At 43.9% G+C, this 21832-nt stretch overlaps 1 long non-coding RNA gene across 1 annotated transcript; it reads right to left on the bottom strand.

Moving 5' to 3' along the window:
* Positions 1-473: 473 nt before the first annotated feature.
* LOC118098586 lies at positions 474-14256 on the bottom strand. Its single transcript, XR_004694182.2, has 2 exons — positions 14136-14256; positions 474-1189 (listed from the first exon to the last, which is right to left on the bottom strand). It is a non-coding gene; the product is annotated as an uncharacterized LOC118098586 (long non-coding RNA).
* Between the last annotated feature and the right edge of the window lie 7576 nt (positions 14257-21832).

Genomic DNA, 21832 nt, shown 5'->3' with positions numbered 1-21832 from the left:
ATAAAAGTTGCAGAGGTGTGGAATGAAATCACCTGAGAGGAGTTAAGTGTCTCTTAAAGGTAAATACCAGCACTGGCTGCGGCTGCTGCTTTCTGCCTCATTCACTTCATCACATCGTTTTTTCCCTTTTTTTGGCCTTTTATTATCTGTTTCTCATCACATGGATGAATGGGAGAACTCGGGGCACGATCCTCTAACTCACACATTTCAAAGTGTATCTCCTGGAGTGAATACTGATTTCACCTGCGTCTGACCAGATTTTCATTTGCCTGACTGAGAGTTAAAAGTTGAATGAGTGTGAAGTTTCATGTTTGATAAAAAGATGCCTGACACAGATGTGATCGATTTGATGATAAGATAGGGGATTCAAATTCTGCAGCGTTTTTCTACATTGTACTGTGAACAGTGTGTGTGAACACTAACAGGACAAGGTCAAAACTTAGTGCATGTCTGGACAATGAATGACACAGAACCTAAATTTACATCTTTATTCTTGTAAATTTACAACTTTATTCTTGTAAAATCTCATTTTGTTTCTCAAAAAATTACGGCTTTATTCTCTTAATAATATGATTTCAATTACAAATTTTACCTTCAAGTGGCCCTAATACTCACATATAAAAAATGTCGCTAGAACATACAATACGATAATATACATAGAACATAATTCTCATATTCAGAACATCATGGTTTCGCATTTTCATTCTTCCTATTGTTTGCTGGTATCAGACCTTCATCTGTTTGCTCTCACATAATCAGAAAAACATGTAAATGAGAACAGTTTTATTGTGAATTTATCTGTGTTAAGATACTGTTTCTGCTGTCAGACGAAACAGTGACTGAAACACGGCCCATTAAGACGACATATTACCCAGCAGTCACTGCTCTGCTGAAACCCTGATTGCACAACCACGACGTCGTCTGGTAGAATCACCAGACACATAAGTTAAAGACGGCGACGGCTGTGCTGTGATTCCAGCTGGAGTTATTGTAAATATGATCACTCAGAGATAAAGTTACCGACAACAGAAAATCTTTGTCATTTTGTCTTTCGCTCAGCACCACAGTCTGAGTCTGGGTAACAATGGGGGATTGTCCAACCCACAGTGAGGCACCGTCATGACTCAGGGTCGGCCTCGCTCTCTGCAGTCCAGCAGAAAAGGAAGAATACGTCTTACTGTAGTCGGTACTGTAGAAACAAAGAGCCAAGGAAAGACCTTCATGAGACATCAACCTTCATGTCCAATCTTCAGGAGCTGTTACTGAATCACGCACAATATCTGCTACAAGTGGTCGAGATATAAGTGAAGTGCACACAGTACTTCCCCTCGTGTCTGTTATGTAATTTGCAGACAGACAGAAGCAGGTTGCTTTAAATATCTGCCGCTCGGTGTGGGACAGATATAGACACTGAGCTGACTCGTGTGTCATTATTTAAGATGGTGAGGAGTCTTCACACTGGCAGAGGAGCACACACACGGCTGAGACATTTACAGGACGGAGAATGAGCGTCCAGTCATATTTATATGTGTCACTTTAATAAAAAACAAATTATAATGTGTGATAAATTATTAAATGTTCATGGTCTCTCAGCAGCTTTATAAGTAAAATGGTTTGTATTGATATAGTCTTGTTGATCACTCAAAACGCTTTACATTACAGTTTTTGCCATTCACACACATTCATACATGTCATACAGTGCATCTATATGCAGAACTTTCTCTATATGAGAAGGGGCCATTTTGGGGCTCAGTGCCTTGCCCATGGACACTTGGTGAGAGTACGATCGCCCTGCCCCCTTCAGCCACAGCAAAATCAACACTTTCATTGTTAGAGATGTTTCAGTTAAAGTCACTTTACCCTATAAACCCTGTGGTCGTTTTTAATAAACTGTATGTTGCAATCTACCACCATCTCCCACAAAGTCTGGAAGCTTAATTCTTAGAACAACTGCTCATTGTGTTTCGTGGGCAGTCTGCTGCATAACATGTTGAAATACTGGTTCCAGTGGTATTTTTCCAGACAGCCAGAAAATGCACATTGCAGACTAGAGTTTCCCTCCAAAATTGCAGAAGATGTTGTACAACTGTTATCATAGAGTTGTGCACATCATGATGGGTAAATAATTTAAGTGCCCTTTAATTTTTTCGGACACAGTCAAAACAGGTATAAATAAAAAACCTTCAGGCGCTCTGTCCAATCACATGGCGTACGCAGAGCTATCTCGGAGGCCATCAGCAATCGTCTGACGCTGAGTTAGCCTCTGGGGGCAATGGCCAATATTCTAGAGCTTCCAGTGTAGACAGCCGATGTTCGGGCCAAGAATCTTACGTCATGAACTTTCCCCGTCCGACTTGTTTCTTTCATCACACAGCAATTATATTTGTAGGTGTTAGAGTTAAGGCTAGACATTTTGGCTAATCTCTATCAACAACTATGTGACTATAAATGCAGAGAAATTAAAAAGCCGACAGCCGACGCATTTCGGTCAATGTGATCCGCCTCTTTTGTTCTCCGCATACCTGCTCAGACGTGGTTAGTCAAACAAGTAATGGAAACGGCCCCACAATAATATTGTCCCTCTCCTTTTATGCAAAATGATGCATCTTTGTCTATTCAAGATATTGACAAAATATTGATAACATAACATATCACTCAGTATAACAACACCATAATAAATGGAACTGTAAGTTGCACTGATTTAATGTATGCAAAACGTAGCTTAAAGACTGTTTTTTGAAATGGCATTAAAGTGCTGCATGCAGCATTTCTATAGTTGCTCTGGTTTTAACATGACAGTTGTGGTCAATGGTTCGTGCAGTGAGAGGAGCTAAAATCAACTCTTTGTGTTAAGCAGTGTAGTGGAGGAGGAGAAGAAAAACGATTACTATTCAAAGCCTTTAAATGAATTTAAAAACAGTTACTTTAGTGCATTTGCAATTCAATCACTGTGTCTCGGATTAATGCAGAAAATGCTATTTGCATTCCTACTGCGAGCTGAGCTGAGCTGCGTGCACTGATGCACACCAGAATCACAATAACAGCTACTTTATGCCATATTCTGCTTCATTATTATCATCCATGATCACCTGTATCGCCTGGGATCTTCGAGCCATAAACCTGCAGTGCAACATATGTACTTAGCTCAGTGTATTGTACAAAATAAAATCAGCAGGCACAGTGTAGAGAACTGCAGGAATCGTGGTTTGATTCTGCTCAGATGCCTCCTACTGTTCTACTCCTCTCTCTCTGAGGCTTCAATGTGTTTTCATGATGCAACATGCTTGGCAGCCGGCAGAGCTGCAGAGCCTTGTCTGCTCCCAGTAAAAAGACCCTTATGCCGGCCCTAATGTTTTGTGACTAGAATTTTGATGATTTAAAATCTTTCTTTCACACTTGTTTTCTCTGCTCTCACTCGCCTTTCTCCCTTTCTCTCCCTCTCTCCCTCCCTCTCTTCTCTCCCCAGCTCTCTCTCTCTGCTGCAGCCTCTCTGTCTGTGTAAGTCACAGAATCACAGAATAATGAGTTCCTCGTCCTCCCGCGGTGCGACGCGCTCAGCGTTGCAACCCAGGGCTTCTTTGATATGGATTCTTGCTTAAAATCAACCATCCCACATATTGTTGGGTTTCCTTGAAAGGTCACACTCTCATTAAAACCAATCAGCACTGGAAGTTTTAAGATCACTTTTGCCCTTTTGAAACGATGAGATGATTTCTGCCTGTGGAACAGATTATCCTTTTCAATAAAAAAAAGAATCTGAGCATAAAAAAAAGTGAGATTGTGCCAGATCAAAGAGGGGGAGGTTGACGATCCATATCTCACATTGATTTTGTCCCTGAAATTAAATTAAGTGCCACCACTATAACACATGAACTGTGATCTTACTAAATAAAATAGATTTCATTAAATTGGAAAACAAGAAAATCTATTAGCGCAAGACGTGATATTTGGGTCTGCAGCCACACAAATGGTCATGTGAGTTCTTTCCGCATGTTGTACCTCCATAGTAACAGAGATTAAATTAGCACAGCAGTGAAAGGAAGGTAGGATGTCTGGTATGCAGTCTACAATATCCTGTTTACCCGCAGCTACCAGTTCTGACTGCAGAGCTGAAAACATCCCTGCTCAATGAGCCCGACAGGCCTGTCAGGCTTTAAATGTTGAAGTACTGTAGTAAAACAGATATTTAGTATCTCAAGAGTTCAGTGTGGAATCTCCCCATTCTGTAACCAAAAACACAGACGTGTGAGGAAAGGATTCCACACCGCTACATGCTCTGAGCTGCGAATGTTAGCATGCTGCAGTTTACAGAAAACATAGATAAAATCGCATTTATTTTCTATACACAAGCTGCACCCTTCTGAGGCTGCATTTTGGCGCGACTGGACTGTCCTATTTTCAAGGCTCATTCAAATGCGTCCTTCTAAACGAAGGCTCCAACTGGATCCTTCCTGGCCCAACCTTTCCCAGGACTCATTATCCTTCAGTGTTTTTCAAAGAGGTAATCGCGCCGGCAAGCGACTAGACATTCAATGCATTTCAATGCTTGAGTATCGCCCTTCAACTTGACCGCAACAGCTAACGATACAAATGTAAAAAAAAAAAAAAATCAAGGGGCATAAAACTTTCACGGGCATGTCTGGCAGCCTTCGCGGTCCATGCAGCCATTGATGGAGGCAGTCTGCATGCGCCAAGCAGACCGTGTCCTCTGAAGGATGCAGGTGAACCACTACATCTTAAGATTAACAACTGTATTAGAGAATATCTGCTTGTCTGAAGAAACATTGTAGTTAGCTACAAAAGGTCATAGTTAACTACGACATTTTGGTAAGAAATAAATTATGTTGTCCTGCATGTCTTTGGACTGTGAGAGGAAGTTGGAGTACAAACACCCACGTTGAAAGAGGGAGGACATCCACAAAGAAAGGCCCAAGGTCCTACCCAAAACCTTCTTTCTATGAGGCGACAGTGCTCACCATTGCACCACCGTGTCGCCCACTATCTAATCAGAAGAGACATACAATTTTGAAGGTGTCAGAAGGCCGGTGAGCTGCCAGCAAGCCGAGCCGTCCCACCTACGACCGGAACACTGATATCTGTGTGACTTTTGCCTGGGCGGGTGGAGATGCAAATACTCCCATGCACTGCTTTATCTGGGAGTTTATCTTGAGATGAAGGCCAGACGGTCTGTGGCTCATCAGTGACTTCATAAATCATAAATGAAAAAAAAAAAACACAGACAGATGAGTAATATTGGATTCTATTGCATATGATAACAGCGCTTGATAAAGTGTGCGGGTGGACAGGAAGGCAGGTAAGGACTGAGAATGAGAAAACAAACTAATTATGGAACCAGGATGGGTCTGTCTGCCCACCGAAGTAGGAATACAGGAGGAAGTCAAGAGCTGAGGAAGGAGAGATTTGATTAAAAAATGGAAGGGCTGGGCCACAGCAGACAGCAGTGTTGGCAGTCACTGCTTGAACCTGGTGAACTTGATGCAGATTCTACTGAGGATAAACACAATCCCACGGTTGAACCTAAAGCGACTCCAAAAATAAATAACCCTTATTTTCATGATGACTGTCATCATCGCCAACTACCCACAACAACCGTAATAGCTTTTGGTTGCATTATTTACGTGTAATATATTCAGGTGGCACCAGGAGTTATACACCAGCTCCCGTCCTTAGAAAGAACAAGAAAATATTTGCTACAGCTCCAGCGGTGATGAATGAGGCCGTTTCGCAGATTTCTTTTCCAAAATAAAGGAGTAAAATAACATGGGCGTGTGAGGAACTCCGTGTGAATGAATTGTTTTGGCCGCGACCCAGAGAGTTCCTCCGGCAGAGCCAGTTAAAACACAGATAGCGGCGCAGCTCATTGTTATGTCGGGATCCGCCCCAGAGCTGGGACTTGAGCACCGAGTACAAAAGCCGGGAAATGAAATAGTAGCATAAACTGGCAACGGGAGGGGAGTATGTTCCATTCTGTATGGGATGGGATGATGTGACAGCGGGGTTATACAGGGTTGAGCACATGTCCTTGGGGAGAGGTGAAACTCAACAAAGGCCTTCACAAGCTCAGACAAGCAGAGTGAGCGACGCTGAAGGTTTTGGGAGAAAAACAGGTGTAGCCCACCTCCCCCCGGATGTCATCTAAACACTGCGGCTCTGTCGCCAAGAATTTGTTTATTTCTCCTAGAGGACGCAGGGACTTCCTGGAATGTGGCACATGGCTCCTGTTTAAACAAAACAGTATAAACTAAATACAACAAATAATGTACAGTATATTAACTGAAGCATCTGACCCAGCAAAGCTTCCCTTTAAATGTTTTGTATTTATATAGCGGTATATATGGTTATATATATATATGGTTTGTATATATATTACGCTTACAGAATGTTGCTGAATGCCAGTGGTGGGACGTAATGAAGAACATCAATTTCATTATTGTACGCAAGTATATTTTTCATATATCTTTACTGTGTTCTTTACTTAGATAGAATGATGTTCAGGTGTTTTTTACTTTTCCACTACTACATATATCAGCAATTATCTGCACTTTCTATCCCACTACATAATCATAATTTATTGTGTTACTTGCGCACAACTTTGACAAAATATGAACACTAAAATCTTATCTTGCAGTGCAGTGATTCGCTGAGCCCCTCGTGGCCCAGCCCACCTCATGTCCGTGCACACCTCTGTATCAAAACATGATCATGCGCGGGAGGAAGGATCGTTATTGGCTTTTCACCGACCACTCAAACAAGCGAAGAACATCAGTAATAATTCTTTAACTCTGACACTGAATGTTTGCGACCTCATTCCAGATTGAAACAGATTTTCAAAGACGCACGAGGGCCGAACCAGGAGTAGCAAGAAGAGAGGTTTAGTAAGTGGTAAGAGATATGAGGGGAGGTGGAGGACGGCAGCCATCATGCTGCTGTGGGAGAACCAGCAACAGGTGAGATAACAGGGAACAGAGACATCTGTATTCTGTATCATTCAGTTCAATTTGTACTTGGCAGCGAGGAATGATTTACTTTAGACATGTAGGCTCGACCCACATTATAATCCATCTTATTATCAGCGAGTAGCCAACACAACCCAGCGTGGGTGCTTGGACAAATTCTAGACCTTGGACGAATTCAGTTGATAACCCCAGCTTTAGGAGGTTCTGGTAGTATAGTAATATTTTATTATACCGTGTTGCCATGGACTGTGTATAGATGTACATGTCCCAACCTCCTCCCACTGTCAAGACATATTTAGAAAACGACAGATACGAACGCTGCCATCTTGTGCCGTTTACATCATTTGGAGCCAGGAAGTAGTGATCAGTCTCAGCTGTCAACCATGACGTTTCACTCCATTTTTAATTCCATCACATTACCAGAAAAATATGTTTAATGTGTACTTCTATTTTTTTATTTTGTGTCATTTCCCATCTGCTAACATGGAGGAGGCCGGGGTTTATGACCTTTACTGCGGCCAGGACCGAGGGGGCGATCAAAATACTCTTCACACTAGAGAGAAGACATTTTGTAGAGACCTTTCACCCACTGCATTTCTTTTCCTGCAGAAACTGCACATCAGGCGTATTCAACTCCGCATTAAAGATGCTAATGCGTTTTGCACTGCAACCCTGTCGGGTTTTATCACTTTGCAACATCGTGGTGTAAATGAACACATGCTGTTTCCATAAAGGATCTGTTCAGAGGTAGAGCCCCCCCCCCGTCACACACACACCTCTCCTCCCAGTAGCTGTATCCCAGCGAGCCCTCCAGAGATAAACCCGTCCTTCATGTGCTGTGTCTAACGACGGAGCCCGGATTACACGGCCATGGAGGATTCCCTCCTGGCTGAGAGCTCCACCACCGTCTCTCCTGGACATAAACAGGGCGGGGACAGTCTTCCACCGCGCTCTGCATCTTTGTATCTTTTATGGTTTGCGTAGCTTTGTAACAGCAAACGCCACGACTGCATTTAGAATAGCCTCAGCGCTGAGATGGAGCTGTGGATCATCCAATCACAGAGGTACCTTCTGAAGAGCTTAAACCTGCGAGGTACTTTCTCTTGTCTGTTATCAGTTTATGGAACTGCCTGCAGAGTAAAAACTACATTGTTGTCTCCTGCGAAAAGGAAGTGTGGGGCTTCAGCTGCTTTGAGACATGCACTGAATTCGCAGAGAATCTGTGGACATTCTCCAGAGGGGCTGAATGCTTACATGTCCCCGTAAGAACTCTGGATAATGACGATGAGAACACAGCAGGGTTCACCACCAGCAAGTGGGAGTGTTGATGACGTTTCTAACAAGCAGCAGATGCAATAGAATAGAAGAACAGAAATATCTCAGGATGAAAAACGACGATGTCACGAGAGGTATGGGGGATAAGGGCCAAGCTGATGTCGATGTGCTTTAAACAAAAACACATGATGTCCGCAGTGGAATTAACACCTTATGTCCTGCGTCTGCCCGCTCCACAGATTTCTGTGTTGTTGTGAACCCAACTGAGCGAATCTCCTACTGTTTGTTTTTATATGTGAAAGCCAACTCTGCAGAAAGTCCGGACCGGAATTTGAGGACATCCTCCACGTCTGAAAATGCCTTTACATATTCCTAAAGGAGTTCAGTATTTCCAAGGTACATTCTGTGATTTTCAGTTTGATTTTTAACGTGTTACTGCATCTCATTCATTTCGCCAATGAGTTGTGTTGGTTAAACTGACTTGTAAAAAACGTGTGCGTTGAAAAGCAGGATCACGGCCCAGTAAAGTTTCTGAATCCGTGCACAGTCTGATACACCTGCACATGACCTGATTCACCTCATCTGTCTGTTTGACACATGCAACACCCCAAAAAAAAAAAATCATCTGCACTTTCTTCAGAGCTGGTGATGTGCACATGACGGCGAGCACGTCAACACACCGTGAGCTGATTTGTCTGCAGCGGCATGCTCGCAATACTCTGGTGAAAAATGCTCATCCTCCTCCCCCTTCCTTCTCATTCTGCTCGTCCTCAGATAACTGCCTCCAGCAGAAGATGTCCTGTCGGCACCTGGCACCCAGGGGAAGGAAGGCCTGCTATTCCCAACCAAACACACACACACACACCTCGTAGTGTTGACGTCTGTGTGTGAGAGGAGTATGTGTAGCTGTGTGTGCCTGCATGCTCTTGCACTACTAGCAGTGTGTTTCTGCATTATTATTGTGTGCCTGTGAGCTGGTGTTGTCTGTCAATCTCCCCTGGTCCCAGCCTGCTCTGGCTGGTTTTATTGAAGCAGCAACAGACAGCGTGGGCACACACACACACACACACACACACACACACACACACACACACACACACACACACACACACACACACACACACACACACACACACACACACACAAGCTCGGAGCAGCCCTGATCCCAGGCTGATAGAGACAGAGACTTGGTGAAGTTGAGAGAACAGCCTGGGGTTGTCTGCAGACCACGGGGAATACGCCCCCGAGTCACAAAAAAAAAAAAAATCTGGAATAGAAGCGAGAAACACGGCTTATCCCCTCCAGCCCCCACCCCCACCCCCAAACTGTCTGTCATTCAGTCCATCAGCTGCTTAATCATTCATCCTTTTTTTTTTTTTTTTACCTTTTGCATTTATTTAGCAAATCTCCATTTGTTTTTTCAGCATTTTATTTTGGTCTTAAATGCACCGGGCCTAGTTGGTTTTTCCCTTTTGTTCATCAGTGCCATCAATCTTCTATGGAGAAAACCAATGCATCAGCAGTGTAATTTTGTAATCAGCGCAGCGAGGAATACAAATCAGATCGGCAGCAGGGCCGTAATGCATGTAATCCATCAGAATGAAAGTGTTACAGACAACTGATAAACATGCATTTTTGAGGTGATTAATTGACTGAGTAGCAGATTGATCTCTCCATATACTCTCATATCTGGAGCTTTCAATCTGAGGCATGGCGGACCGACCGGGGGACAACCATAAACACCATTAGTTGTGTAACTTCAATTCAAATACACCGACAGTGATTTTGAGAATAAAGTCGTAGTTTTCCCAGAAATAAGAAATTCCCAATAATAATCTTTTGTCTCACTCCATCTTGATCTAAAATCTTGGACAATTCTCATGTGACACGTCGCAAAATTAACAGCAACCTCGCAACAGTATGACTTAATACTCTCAGAATTTTATTTTGGCCCTAATTTTTCATCATTTTTAGGAATAAGCATTGCAGTACCGATGCATTTTTGTCACTACACTGCTGCAGGCATTACATTATGTATCTGATTGGGACTTTTTAATTTTCATTATGCCATTTATTCATTTTATTGCTCTCTATTAGGAATTCTAAGAGCTTCACAGAACATAGCTCCTTGTACACAACTTCCCCCGTTCATCACATCCACTCACTCTGCAGTGTGGTGGTGGCCGGCACTTGACAGAAACAGTGAAGCCGTTCTTTTGCACAGTTAGAGACAAGTAAGCAAGCTAATTAGAGACACATCCAGTGAATAGGTAATATATCATCCTGCTAAGTATTGCAATAATAAAAACGCAGCTCTGGCATTTGCTTTCATTTGTTTTGGAGGTTCGAGAATGATGGTTATTAGTCCTCGTAGCTGAAAACGTGTCACGATGCCGTTGTTTGCCTTAGAGCGGCGTCCCGAGCTGATAATGCCAGGCGGTGGCGGTGGCGGTGTGTGGGGGGGAGCTTTTTATTTTATTTTGAAAGCCAGAATTCTCAGCACCTGGCATAGAAATCATTGATTCATCGCCATTGATTAGCAATCCTATCAACTCCTGCAGATATACGATGGTCACTTTGTGCAGCGGAGCGGAGAGAGAATAATCTCACTGATTGCTCTTTTCATTCTTTCTCCTGCATCGCTACAGTCGCCGTGCCAACATGGGCCGCCACTGTTGTTCCCCCCCCCCCGGAATGAAAATATTGGACTGGAGCTGGCTGGCCCAGCTGTGGCTATCTCAATGAAAGATTGATGAGACTCTTCAGGTAGATACAAAGCTAAGTGTCTTGTTTATTAATGTGCTGTGATTGGATCCATTAGCTGCCTTGTGTAAACTAATCGCCGTATAATGTGTGTTGTCATTTCAGCCTAACTGCTGATAATGTATTCCTCCCCCGTCTTTGCAAATGCAGTTATTTTCTAATAGACTTGTAGAAATAATGTTGTGTCAGGAGTTGAGGATTTTTTTTCCCCCCTTCCATCTGGTCCATTGAGCAGTAAGCATGTTTCACATCACATCACATGGATTGCTGAGTCTGCTGTATGACCGGCTTGTTTCTCCTCTGATGTACAGAGGGGGTCGGAGCAGCAGATTTAGATCAAATCGAGTTGTGATAAAAACCTACCTTTGTTTAACTCTATGTGGTGTCGTGCAGATTGACTGGAGCACTTAGCTCCAGACGGATGAAGTTTGTAATAAAACAACAAATTGGGTCAAATCTCAGCTGCTTCCTGGATTATTACTGTAGACAACCCTTCCCCTTCGCATGACGTGACATCCAAACACACATCAGTGCATTGGCAACACCAGGGGATGAAGATTATCGACTCGTAATAGTACATCTAATAGTATCGTTTTCACAAAAGGATTAAATGAAAACAGTCTCGCAGAACCATAACAGTATCACAACCACGCTGGCTGACATCCAGCTTGCCATCTTCAGGGATCAATTTCTTCAAAGCAGAATGCATCTCCCCTTTATTCTCCACCTGAGATGCAGAGTTGGTGATCAAGGTGCGCGGCGAGACTTTGAAGTGCAAAAGAGTCAGGAATCAAGAGCGAGATGGAAGATTTGCGGCGCAGGTTTCCCCCCGCTGAGGCTCCCTGACCTCGAGTGAACAGAGTGAAACTGAGCAAATTGAAAATAAGTTCAGCGACGCACGCCACAGTTCAGTGTACACACGGCAAAATAAACCCTCGTGAAACTACCTGTCAGAATCGATTTGCGATGGCAGTGAATTTCAAAGAGTCGTCTCAGGCGTTTTAAAACGGCGCTTCTTCCTAACCCTGCCTCTGCGTTAAGTGTATTTACCAGAGATACGAACGCTCCACTTTTTTTTTTTAATGTAGAACAACTAATTGTCATGCAAATGTGCACTTTGAAACCTGGAACAGGAACCATTGCAAGATAAAGGAACCTCTATTTAAAAAAAAACAGCTCTACAAAGTTGTTTTCCCTATTTATTCCCTTCTTCCTTCATCCCTGCAACATTTATGAAGTGACGTGTTCGCCGCATCCACCAGTTCATTATGCAGAGACAGTCATAGGAGGCCTCGTCTATAAATAAAAACTGTGGCCTATTCTTTTTTGCAGCAGGTTCACGCCGAGACGGCTGCCAGTCACATGGGAACTCCACTTCACAAGGAGCACCACAACTGTTATTGCACACGGAGAGAGCGAGGAAACAAAGAGAGGAACAGTGTTTGACTATGTTCTTTTTTCCCCCTTTCTTTAATCTGTACACATGCCACCACAATGTGCCGCACACTGTGCCGCAACAATGGCTGTTTGGGAGCTGAAGCTAATGGACAGGTCTGCACGTTTTCTAATTACCCCTCCGAGATTACGGACGTTTCCGAGGGAGCGATGGAGCTCCGAATGTAAACAATCTGGCTGCGGGCCACGGCCACACACACACACAAAAAAGGAGGTTTAATGGTAAGTTAACGAGACCAAAGAAATGTGACTTTGATTTTCTTCAAATGGTCTCGGGTTGCGCCGGTTGTTTTCATTCATTACTCAGTGAAAATATATTTAGCTGGTATCATAGATAGCAGCCCTGGTAATAAAAAAACTAAAAATTCACGCAAATCGACCACAACAAACACTTCTCCATCTGCTCCGCGAGCAGAACACAACACTTCCTCTGCTCGTTCTGTTGTCCCAATTATAAAACACACCTGCGATCCCTTCCTTCCTTCCTGCGCCAAGGTTTCCCGTAAAACCCAATCGTGTTGGCCTGAAAGGGAGATTCACAATGATGTAATTACTTCTCCAGGTTCCCAGGATACACTGAAAGGGAAATACAGAGTGGGGGAGAGGGGGGGGTCTGGGGGTTGTGCGGGACCGTGGCTAACCAGCAAAGCCAGTTTCAGTGCTCTTTTAAAAGCCGACTTTGGCGTAAAGTGATTCCGGATTACCCAGATACATGATTTAATGGCACATTCTCCATTGGTTTCAGCCCACCAGAGCGCTCAGCATGGAGTATCGGAGGGGTGGGTGGAGGGTTGTCTGGTCTGGGAAAACAAATCTTGCGGTTGTTTTTGGCAGATCGGAGGAGAAGAATGTCTTTGATTCAAAGCCGTGTTGGAGGCAGTTAAAAAATGAAGTGGATGGATTAAAAGTAAGAGTGGAGACAGAGATCAAAAGTCTTTTATGGATAAATCGGACTGGGATGGACTGAAGACCAGTGTAAAGGACCCAGAATGGAGGAGGCCGACAAGTTTACTCTTGATCCATACAGGTGTTTCCCTTTTACAAACAGCCGGGGGTAGAAACAGTGTCATGATAGCTTTTATTTAAGACTTTATCAATATTTGGACATGAAGTAGCTTCATGAAAACCAATAAAAAGTACTGTTTTGAGGTAAAATTATAACACCCATATTGAACTTTGGGTGCCATTTGGGTGCTTATATAGCTAACTCTGGCTCTGGAGTATTTTGTCTGTTGATTAGTGAGCAGTGTCTTAATCAATCAAACAAGCACCATGTGTAATTATTGCTTTTTATATGTTGGGAACAATGTGCAACAGCGAATTTTTTCTTCGGATATATTGAGCAAGGTGCAACACTAGCAAGAGAGCAAAGTATTTCACGTGTTGTTTTCCATGATGATGTCTTACTGCCCTACTGGTAACTGGAAAGGAGTCAATCGCCTTTTTAGCAGGCTTACCCACATTTAAAAAACCTGAGTATACTCGCTAAATTTGGTGTAAAAAAGAAGTACTTGTGTCTTTGATATGAAGAGACATTTGAAGAAACAGCACCTACTAGCAGTTATGATGAAATCAGGTTTGAAATCAGGTGGCAGTACAGAGTCAGGATAAGCTTTTAAAGATTTATTGTAAAACAAGGTCATGAGTAACTTGATGGGAGCTCACTCTGGTTCTGGACAGATGACAGGATTCAAAACAGCAGAGCAGATCGACTGGTGTGTTCAGACGGGGCTTCCAGAAAAAAGGTGGAGGTGTTATCGGGTGAGTAAGGAAATGGAACCAAGCTGCGGACAAAGGTGGATGCATCAGGAAAGTGAGACGAGCTGAATCTTGAAGCTGAGTGAGGATTTACTCGGAGGCAAACTGACAAAGCATCAGACCTGGATTACAGCAGCTGTAGTGTTACCACACTGTGTGAGTGAATGAGCCAGGATTTAAATAATGCAACATGGGGGATGAACCACAGGTGGGCAGGTGAGTGGGCCTGCCCACCACACACACACACACACATAAACACACACACATGCATGAACGAGCACTGACGAGAAAACACAGCAGAACATTGGGAAACAGGGGAAACAGGGGAAACATGACCCTGTGTCGCTCCCTGAAGGAAGTTTCCCTTATTTACTGAACGTCATTACATTTGCAATTATTGCCGTTTATATCACAGTTACCTCTCAGCTGCTCTGCATGCACCACCCCCCCCACCCCACACTTGTGTATATATCGCTCACTCGACACTGCTCTCAAGGTTTTTACACAGCGTGACCACTCCTGAGCACTAAATCTATGATATTTACCTCCTCCGCCGAGTTTGTTTCTGCCTCCAAGCCACTGTGCGTCTGAGAGACGCCCATGTGTAACTAACTTTATTCAAATGCCGACTGTTTGTACTCGTCCTTGTGGCCTTGCAGCACTTGAGGAAGAAAAGCTCTCTCTCACACACAGAGAGAGAGAGAGAGAGAGAGAGAGAGAGAGAGAGAGAGAGAGAGACTCAGATTAGGGAGAAAACTCCTTTACTGCTTTTGAACTTGAAGTGGTATTCAGGACGTTTTAGAAATGACCTTTAGTGACTTTGCTTTCAAGCGAGCTGAAGAGTCTTGGGATTTGATTGGAGACAAAGCAACATGACTTTGTATGTAATGCAGTCAACGACATGTTACATTTAAAATGAAAAAGAAATAAACATATTAGACAAGAAAATCTAGAGTGGTGAAGGTTAGCAATATTTTTAGGTTTATATTTAGGACTTTATTCATTAGTCTTTATTCAGCCAGGTTAGTGCCATTGAGATGAAAGATCTCTTTTACAAGGGAGACCTGGCAAGAATGGTTTTGGATATGAACACATACCAGTGACCGAGGCTTCAGGCTTTGCTTTTGAGTTCACAGTGGTGAATGTGTGAAGACAATGAGCTGAGACATTCATACACAACACATCTCTATCGTCAAGAACAGGTCAAAGTTTCTGTTTCACACTGAAACAAAAGCAGGACTTTCTGTAGAAAAATCCAAACAACAACTTCTGCTTTTTGGAACATACTGAATGTGTATCTTCAGTAGGTCATCGATTCAGATGTAGAAAAGTGGATATACGCTGAATTAAGCCGTTTTCAGACATGAACTCTGGAGAAAGGCGGCACAATTGGGTCCAGACTTTCCCTGGAGTTTTTGTACCAATTCTGCTGCAGAGATCCCATGTTTATTTCGGTTGTGTCTTCTGAATGTATCGCTTCTCTTTTTCTCCCTGAGATACTTGTATTCCATTGGTGTTACAGACGTCATCATCACACCCACTCTCTCGTGGTGAATCCTCAGGAGAATCTCCAGCTGTTTTCTCACATGGGTTCACTCGAGTGTTTGTTGGGGGGCTGGCAGGAGAAACTCAGCAGACTGTCCGCAGCAACTAATTCCTTTGCTTTCTTACATACAGCCAATGTTAACAATGTCAGGAGATTATCCAGAGTTCATTGCTTGTCTGAAAGCAGCTTTATACACACAGAACAACATCAGATGTAACACTTTCTCTATTTCACCCCCCCACTCCCCACTTTATTCCTTCCGTGCCAGTGCAGGTCATTCGCACATTTGTTCAGACGCTGGGGTGCACAGCCTGTTATGGTTGTTGGGGGAGGCGGTGGCAGTGGTGTTAATGGTGGTGATGGTGGTGGTGGGTAGGTGGGTGGGGGGATTGCCTCCTTTTTGAAAATGTGTGTGTGTGTTGGGGGCATATTCTCTGAAGCTGAAAAAAAAAAGCCCCCATCAGTAACTCATTTCATATGGATGTGCTGTGATGTGGCAACTGCTTTGGTCTGCGCTCAGTATGGTGCTTTGCTATAGGCACTTTGTATTCATGTTCTGCGTTGTTCTTTTCTTCTTGATTAAACAATGGCGTGGGAGCCATTTAGCGCCGAGCGAAGGAAGCTGGTGGTGATTTGAAAATGTTAACTCGGACGATCGCTTTTTCTTGCCGCGACTGTCAAAACACTTTCGCTGTTTGACCCGCGCGCTCCGTGGCTGTCAAAGCGGAGCTGTCATAGGTAGAGCTCGCCCTCCTGTTGGCCGTGGTCAAATGAGCCGACGGTTGCCTGTTTTTGAGGAGGGGGGGGTCTTGGGGCATAATCAAATCAAAAACCCTGACAATAAAACAGAGTCAGGAAATAAGAAACAGTACGGGCAATTAGGTGGGTGATTCTACCTCAAAAGAGCCCAAAATAATTTGGGTGTAAGCGAAGAGGGGGCCCTCAACTGCTTTTTTTTATGTTATTGTTTGATTTGTGAGGTCTTTTTGTGTGGTCGCTTATTATCGCTTAATTGAGAGGGTCCTGGGATAAGCTGGGGAAGAATGCAAGTACTGTCCGAGCTGCAGCGCGGTCCCAACAGAGGGGGAGAAGGGCGAGCGCAGGAGGGCATATATCCCCCCCCCCCACCCACCCCCACAGTCACTTCTCATTCTCTCTTTCATTTCTTGTTTCTTTCTCTTTACAAGAGCAACGCAGTAAAGTCCGCCAAACTGCATATTTAATTTGTTTGACAGAGCCAAGGAAGATTGTTTGCCGTTCAGTTTTTTTTTTCTTGTGAATCTTCCTCTCTCCTCCCCGCGCCGCTACGTCTTTGTTCCGCTCCCTCGACGGCTTGTTCACTTACTTTCCCGTTTGACGTTCATTTGTAACAACCGCACAACACGCTGGCACAAAATATACAGACAGATGTAAGCGATGAAATATTTATCCCATAAATTGTAACCTGGATTCCTCACTTGCCTCGTGAGCTCAGCCAACGCGTCTATTATTAATGATGAATGGGCATTTTTTTTCTGTCAGCTCTTTGTTGATTTGTAAAATAGCTGTATGAGTGCTTTTCAGATTTTTTTTTTTGTTTCTTTACATATATTTATTTATTTCGATGTAAGCGTGAAGCAGATGATGCATGATGAATGATGAGGGTCCAGAAACAGCAAGCTCAGGTCTGTTTTCACACCATGAATCTTCATCCGAAATCCATCTTTATCTGCTCTCCGATGGCGATGACTGGCCATTTAAAAGATACTCAGGCTGTCTGTTGAGACGGAGCCAGCAGCGTTTTGAGCCCGCGCTGGGATCCAGGTTCCTCCCACTGCTTTGACACATAAATAAAAGAGAATAATAATGTTCAGTGGCTGCCTGAGCAGCATGCTAATCCGGCCAAAAGTGCCCTTTAACCAATGCAGCATATCACAAGGTGGAAAATATGATCCTGAGAGGCATCTAACAGTCCGTGGAAAGCTGTAATCCTACACAACTGGGAGTCCGACCGCCTTATTTTATCTGCAGCTGAATAAAACCATTAGACTATAATGTCCATATCTGAAGCGAGCATGCAAAGTGAATCCAGCAAAATCAATTTGTGTGAAACTATAAAATCTCCAGATACAGTCGGCAGCGTGCACATAAATCCAACATGCAGTGTTGTGATGACTATTTGTTTTAAACCAGCCCGCAGACTTTTTCTTTCTCCATTAAGCTGTGAATAAAAACAGGGACGGTGGGAAATTCAGAGGCAGGGATTAATTGGCATGCAAGGAGAGCAACTGTCCACAGTCTGCCGATCACAGGGCTAGCCGAGCATGACAAGCATAGCCTATCTTCTACTTTTCATTAGGCCAGGGACGGGGCCAGCCACAAGCTTTATGCTAAACAGGGTTGATACGGCTGTCTCGGTCTCCCAAAGACCTTTACACCCTCGAAACAAAACAACAGGATACGTACCGACAAAACCAAACAAACAATGTCAGGAGGGGGAAAAAAAAAAAGTGTCGGGGGGGGGGGACGATTCGCGCACGAAGTCTGTCATGCAAATAACCAGGAATGAATAGCTGGCGGGGAAATAAGAGGGAAGTGTCGTATCAGAAGTCGACTTGACGCGGAGAATCAATGAATAACCGTCTGCGTATGATTAACTGGGCCTTTATTCTGGAAGTGTGCCGGCTCAATTTTCAAAATGTACATTTCATTTATTGGGATCCATTAACTGTGGGGTGTTGGCAGAATTATGATTTGTATATGCAACAGTGGTAAACTAATTAAAACATAAACCAGGCTGCGCTGGATTCTTTGTGTTGAATGTTCCAAACACGACATGAAAACAAACAAATGGAGGTTCAATACCTCGGAGTGTAGATGCTCTCTCTGTGTTTCTCTCTTTGTGCGAGTGTGTATGTGTGTGTGTGTGTGTGTTTGTGTGAGTGTGCATCACAATTCCATTGGTGTTCAGTCAAAAACAGCCCATCTCTTCCTTTTTTTTAAATCCATATCCAAGTGCGTCTCCTGCAGATTGGTGTTTTAGCTTTACTGGATTCCATCTCCGAACGGCAGAGCTCTTTAAGAGGAAAGGAAATCAGACAGGAGACTCATAAGACTGCAAGTGTTTCAGGTCACGCTCAACATTGAATAGCAAATAGGAAGTTCTATCAAATAAGTACAGCGCTGTGCAGTAAAGATGGAAAAAATCCAAATCGGATCAGTATTCGCTGTGACCTCCTCTGCCTGTGAAACAGCAGGTATTCAGAGCAGTGTCTTGTCTCCTCATGTGATCTCACACCGTCTCCATGAAGGTGAGATAAGGTCTCTGTGGGGACCAGGCTCCTTTTTCTTCTGTATGACTCTGGTTGTGTGTTTGTCCTGCTGCAGAACAAATCCTGGACCAATCAGATGCCTACAAACTTGTAAAAGTGCCTAAAACTTTTGCATATTACTGTTTGTTAAAAGCCATTTTGTAGAGATGAGGACCTTGTCTTAAGTTTTCACAGCTACCTGTGTCATGTAGAAATCTTAGGATGATGTTGTAGATGAACAGTCAGTCGTTTAAAAGAAATCCTTCTGTAGGTTGTCCAACAGCTGGGCTGCAATATAAAGTTTCTGGTTTGGCTCCTGTTTTTCTTCAAATTAAAGTACGGCTATATGCGCAACATCAGGACTCTACAGTATGAAGCTGTGCATCTTTCTGTCCTGCAATAAAAATTTAAATCTTGTTAAAACAAACGAATGGATTCAATCAACAGCGGCCAGAGAGTGCTTTTACTTTGAAGCGGATACAGGAAGTGTTGCGAATATTTATTTTGTGACTTAATCGACAGATATAGACATTGAAAATATGGTGGAAGATCATTTTCACTGTCTATGTTGCAGTGAACCGAGTGCGGTACAGGGAGAAAATAGAGGAGACCTTGTTTCTCTAGAAGAGCAGCACGGCTTACGCACCTGAGGCGCTTCTCACACAGGCAGGGTGGCCCCTCCAACCTGATAACATAGAAATTACAAATGAAAAGCAAGACATTCCGTGTCGTACATGCCCGGGCTTGACAGAAGATTGATCCTGCTCTCATGTCTGCATGGTAAATATGAAGCTAAAGCTGTCATAGCTTAGCTGAGGCTACACGCACACGACAACGTTTTAGTTTTTGAGCGCCTGAAACAGAGTTCATTTTATGCGATTGCGAAGGCAACTAAGAATGGATGTACCTTAGACTGGAAGGAGACAACCTGCCTGTCTCCGTCCAGCAGCTCAGTCATTTTTCAAGTAAAAATACCACATTTATTAGTTCAAGCAAGATTTTATACTTCTCTAAATCTTATGTGATGTTAAACTGAATATATTTATGGATTTTGGAGGAAACAATAGATGGAAAGACAATTTGGGATGCAGGAAATGGACTGGTTGCACAAAGGTGGTGAAAAGACACCATCTCAAAATGAAAGCAGAACAGAGGAATATATGACAGGAGCAGAAAACCTGCTGCTGTGGTTGTGCTCCTGTTTGACTCAGACTCTCATGTGCATTTTGTGCCAAATCCCAAAGAACTAGAACACACAACAGACAATCTTCCCCGTGGCCTAATATGCAAACTTACAGCACTTACACTATGTTTGCAGTTTGTATGTCAGAAAACAGCGTGATCACTATTACATCAAGTGTCAGACATGAGGAAAGTGAAGTGCAAGCTTTCCTAATCACAGCCTCTTCTCTTTACCTTCACAGCAGGTATTCGTCTACTTGTTTGCTGAACTCAAACTCTCCTTCCCCCCAGTGCGAAGGAAGTGACTGGAGCCTGGCACGGGGACAGAAACAAAAGTATGGTACTCATGGTGAAGTGGACATGAGTGATCACAGCCCTAACCACCACCACCGCTGCCACAGTGACCTGGTTTATGGAAATCACCTCTCCACTGAGCAGACGCCTCCAGCTCATCATAGGGGGAATTTTCCAGAGGCTCTCAAAGGCCAAGAGCAATATTAGCAGAGGAGTGCGTCTGTGTGTGTGTGTGTGTGTGTGTGTGTGTGTGTGTGTGTGTGTGGTCACCTTCACTCTTTTTCTGGTCTGTTCAAAAATACTTAAGGACGCTCATGGTTTCAGTTTGAGAGCAGACGTGGAGAGCGATATTGAAAACCTCCATTAGCCGCACGATGACGGGGGGGTTATTGTCCCTGAAAGTGCTTGTGTATAAGAATGACATGATTGGGCCCCGAGCCCGAGAGCAGGGGGACACGACCTCGAGGCTATGACAGGGTTGTTGCTCTTTTTTTTTTTTTGGTTTCGCTTGGCGCTGACATCGGTCGGACACGGCCGCCGCACAGGCACTTCCTCCCCTTCCACGGGGGCGGGTGGGAAAGCATTATTTTGATAGTGACCCCTCTAACCCCCACCATCACCACCTCTTTGCTCAGAAGACAAAACCCCCCCCCAATTTCTGCCGGAGTGTATTCTCCAGCCGAGCATGGGAGGCCGCATTCACAGCCACCGAGTGTTAATAATGTGCCAAACAATTATGTCACAGTCTCTGGCCTCCAATGTGAGAAAGTTGCCCCCTCCCCTGCTGAGTTACAGTATGCAAATGAGGGGAAAAGGCTAAAGTCTGAGAACTGGATCTTATGGAGCAGGGCCAGCCAAGCAAAGTGAATGTAAGAGTCTATCGGAGAGTGTGGGGATGTGAATTAGAGCGGTCTTCCATGGGAAATCTATTGGAAATACAGGGGCATCCGTTTGTTGTTGTTGTTGTTGTTACTGGGGGGGGGGCGAGCGGACGCTGCTTGGCACCCATACAGAGCTGACATTTCAGAATTTCCCAAGCTACAAAATCGAATCCATGTCGACTGTGGAGTTTTGTCTTTTCCGCCGTGTAGTGTGCTGTGCTGAAAATAGCTCGATGGGGATAAACAATGAGAACCACGGTGAAATGTGTTCGGTGACAAAACACTAGAAACATCACAAGAACGTGCAGGTGCAGGTTGACTGCAGGAACAGTGCTCTTTGTCCAATGGCGTTTCCTGTTTCCTTTTGGCAACAGCACAACGCACAACAAAGAGAAATGATCGTGAGTTAAT

Source organism: Hippoglossus stenolepis, chromosome 19, assembly GCF_022539355.2.
Source record: "Hippoglossus stenolepis isolate QCI-W04-F060 chromosome 19, HSTE1.2, whole genome shotgun sequence".
Classification (NCBI taxonomy): Eukaryota; Metazoa; Chordata; class Actinopteri; order Pleuronectiformes; family Pleuronectidae; genus Hippoglossus; species Hippoglossus stenolepis.
This window is presented reverse-complemented; position numbering and strand designations above follow the sequence as displayed.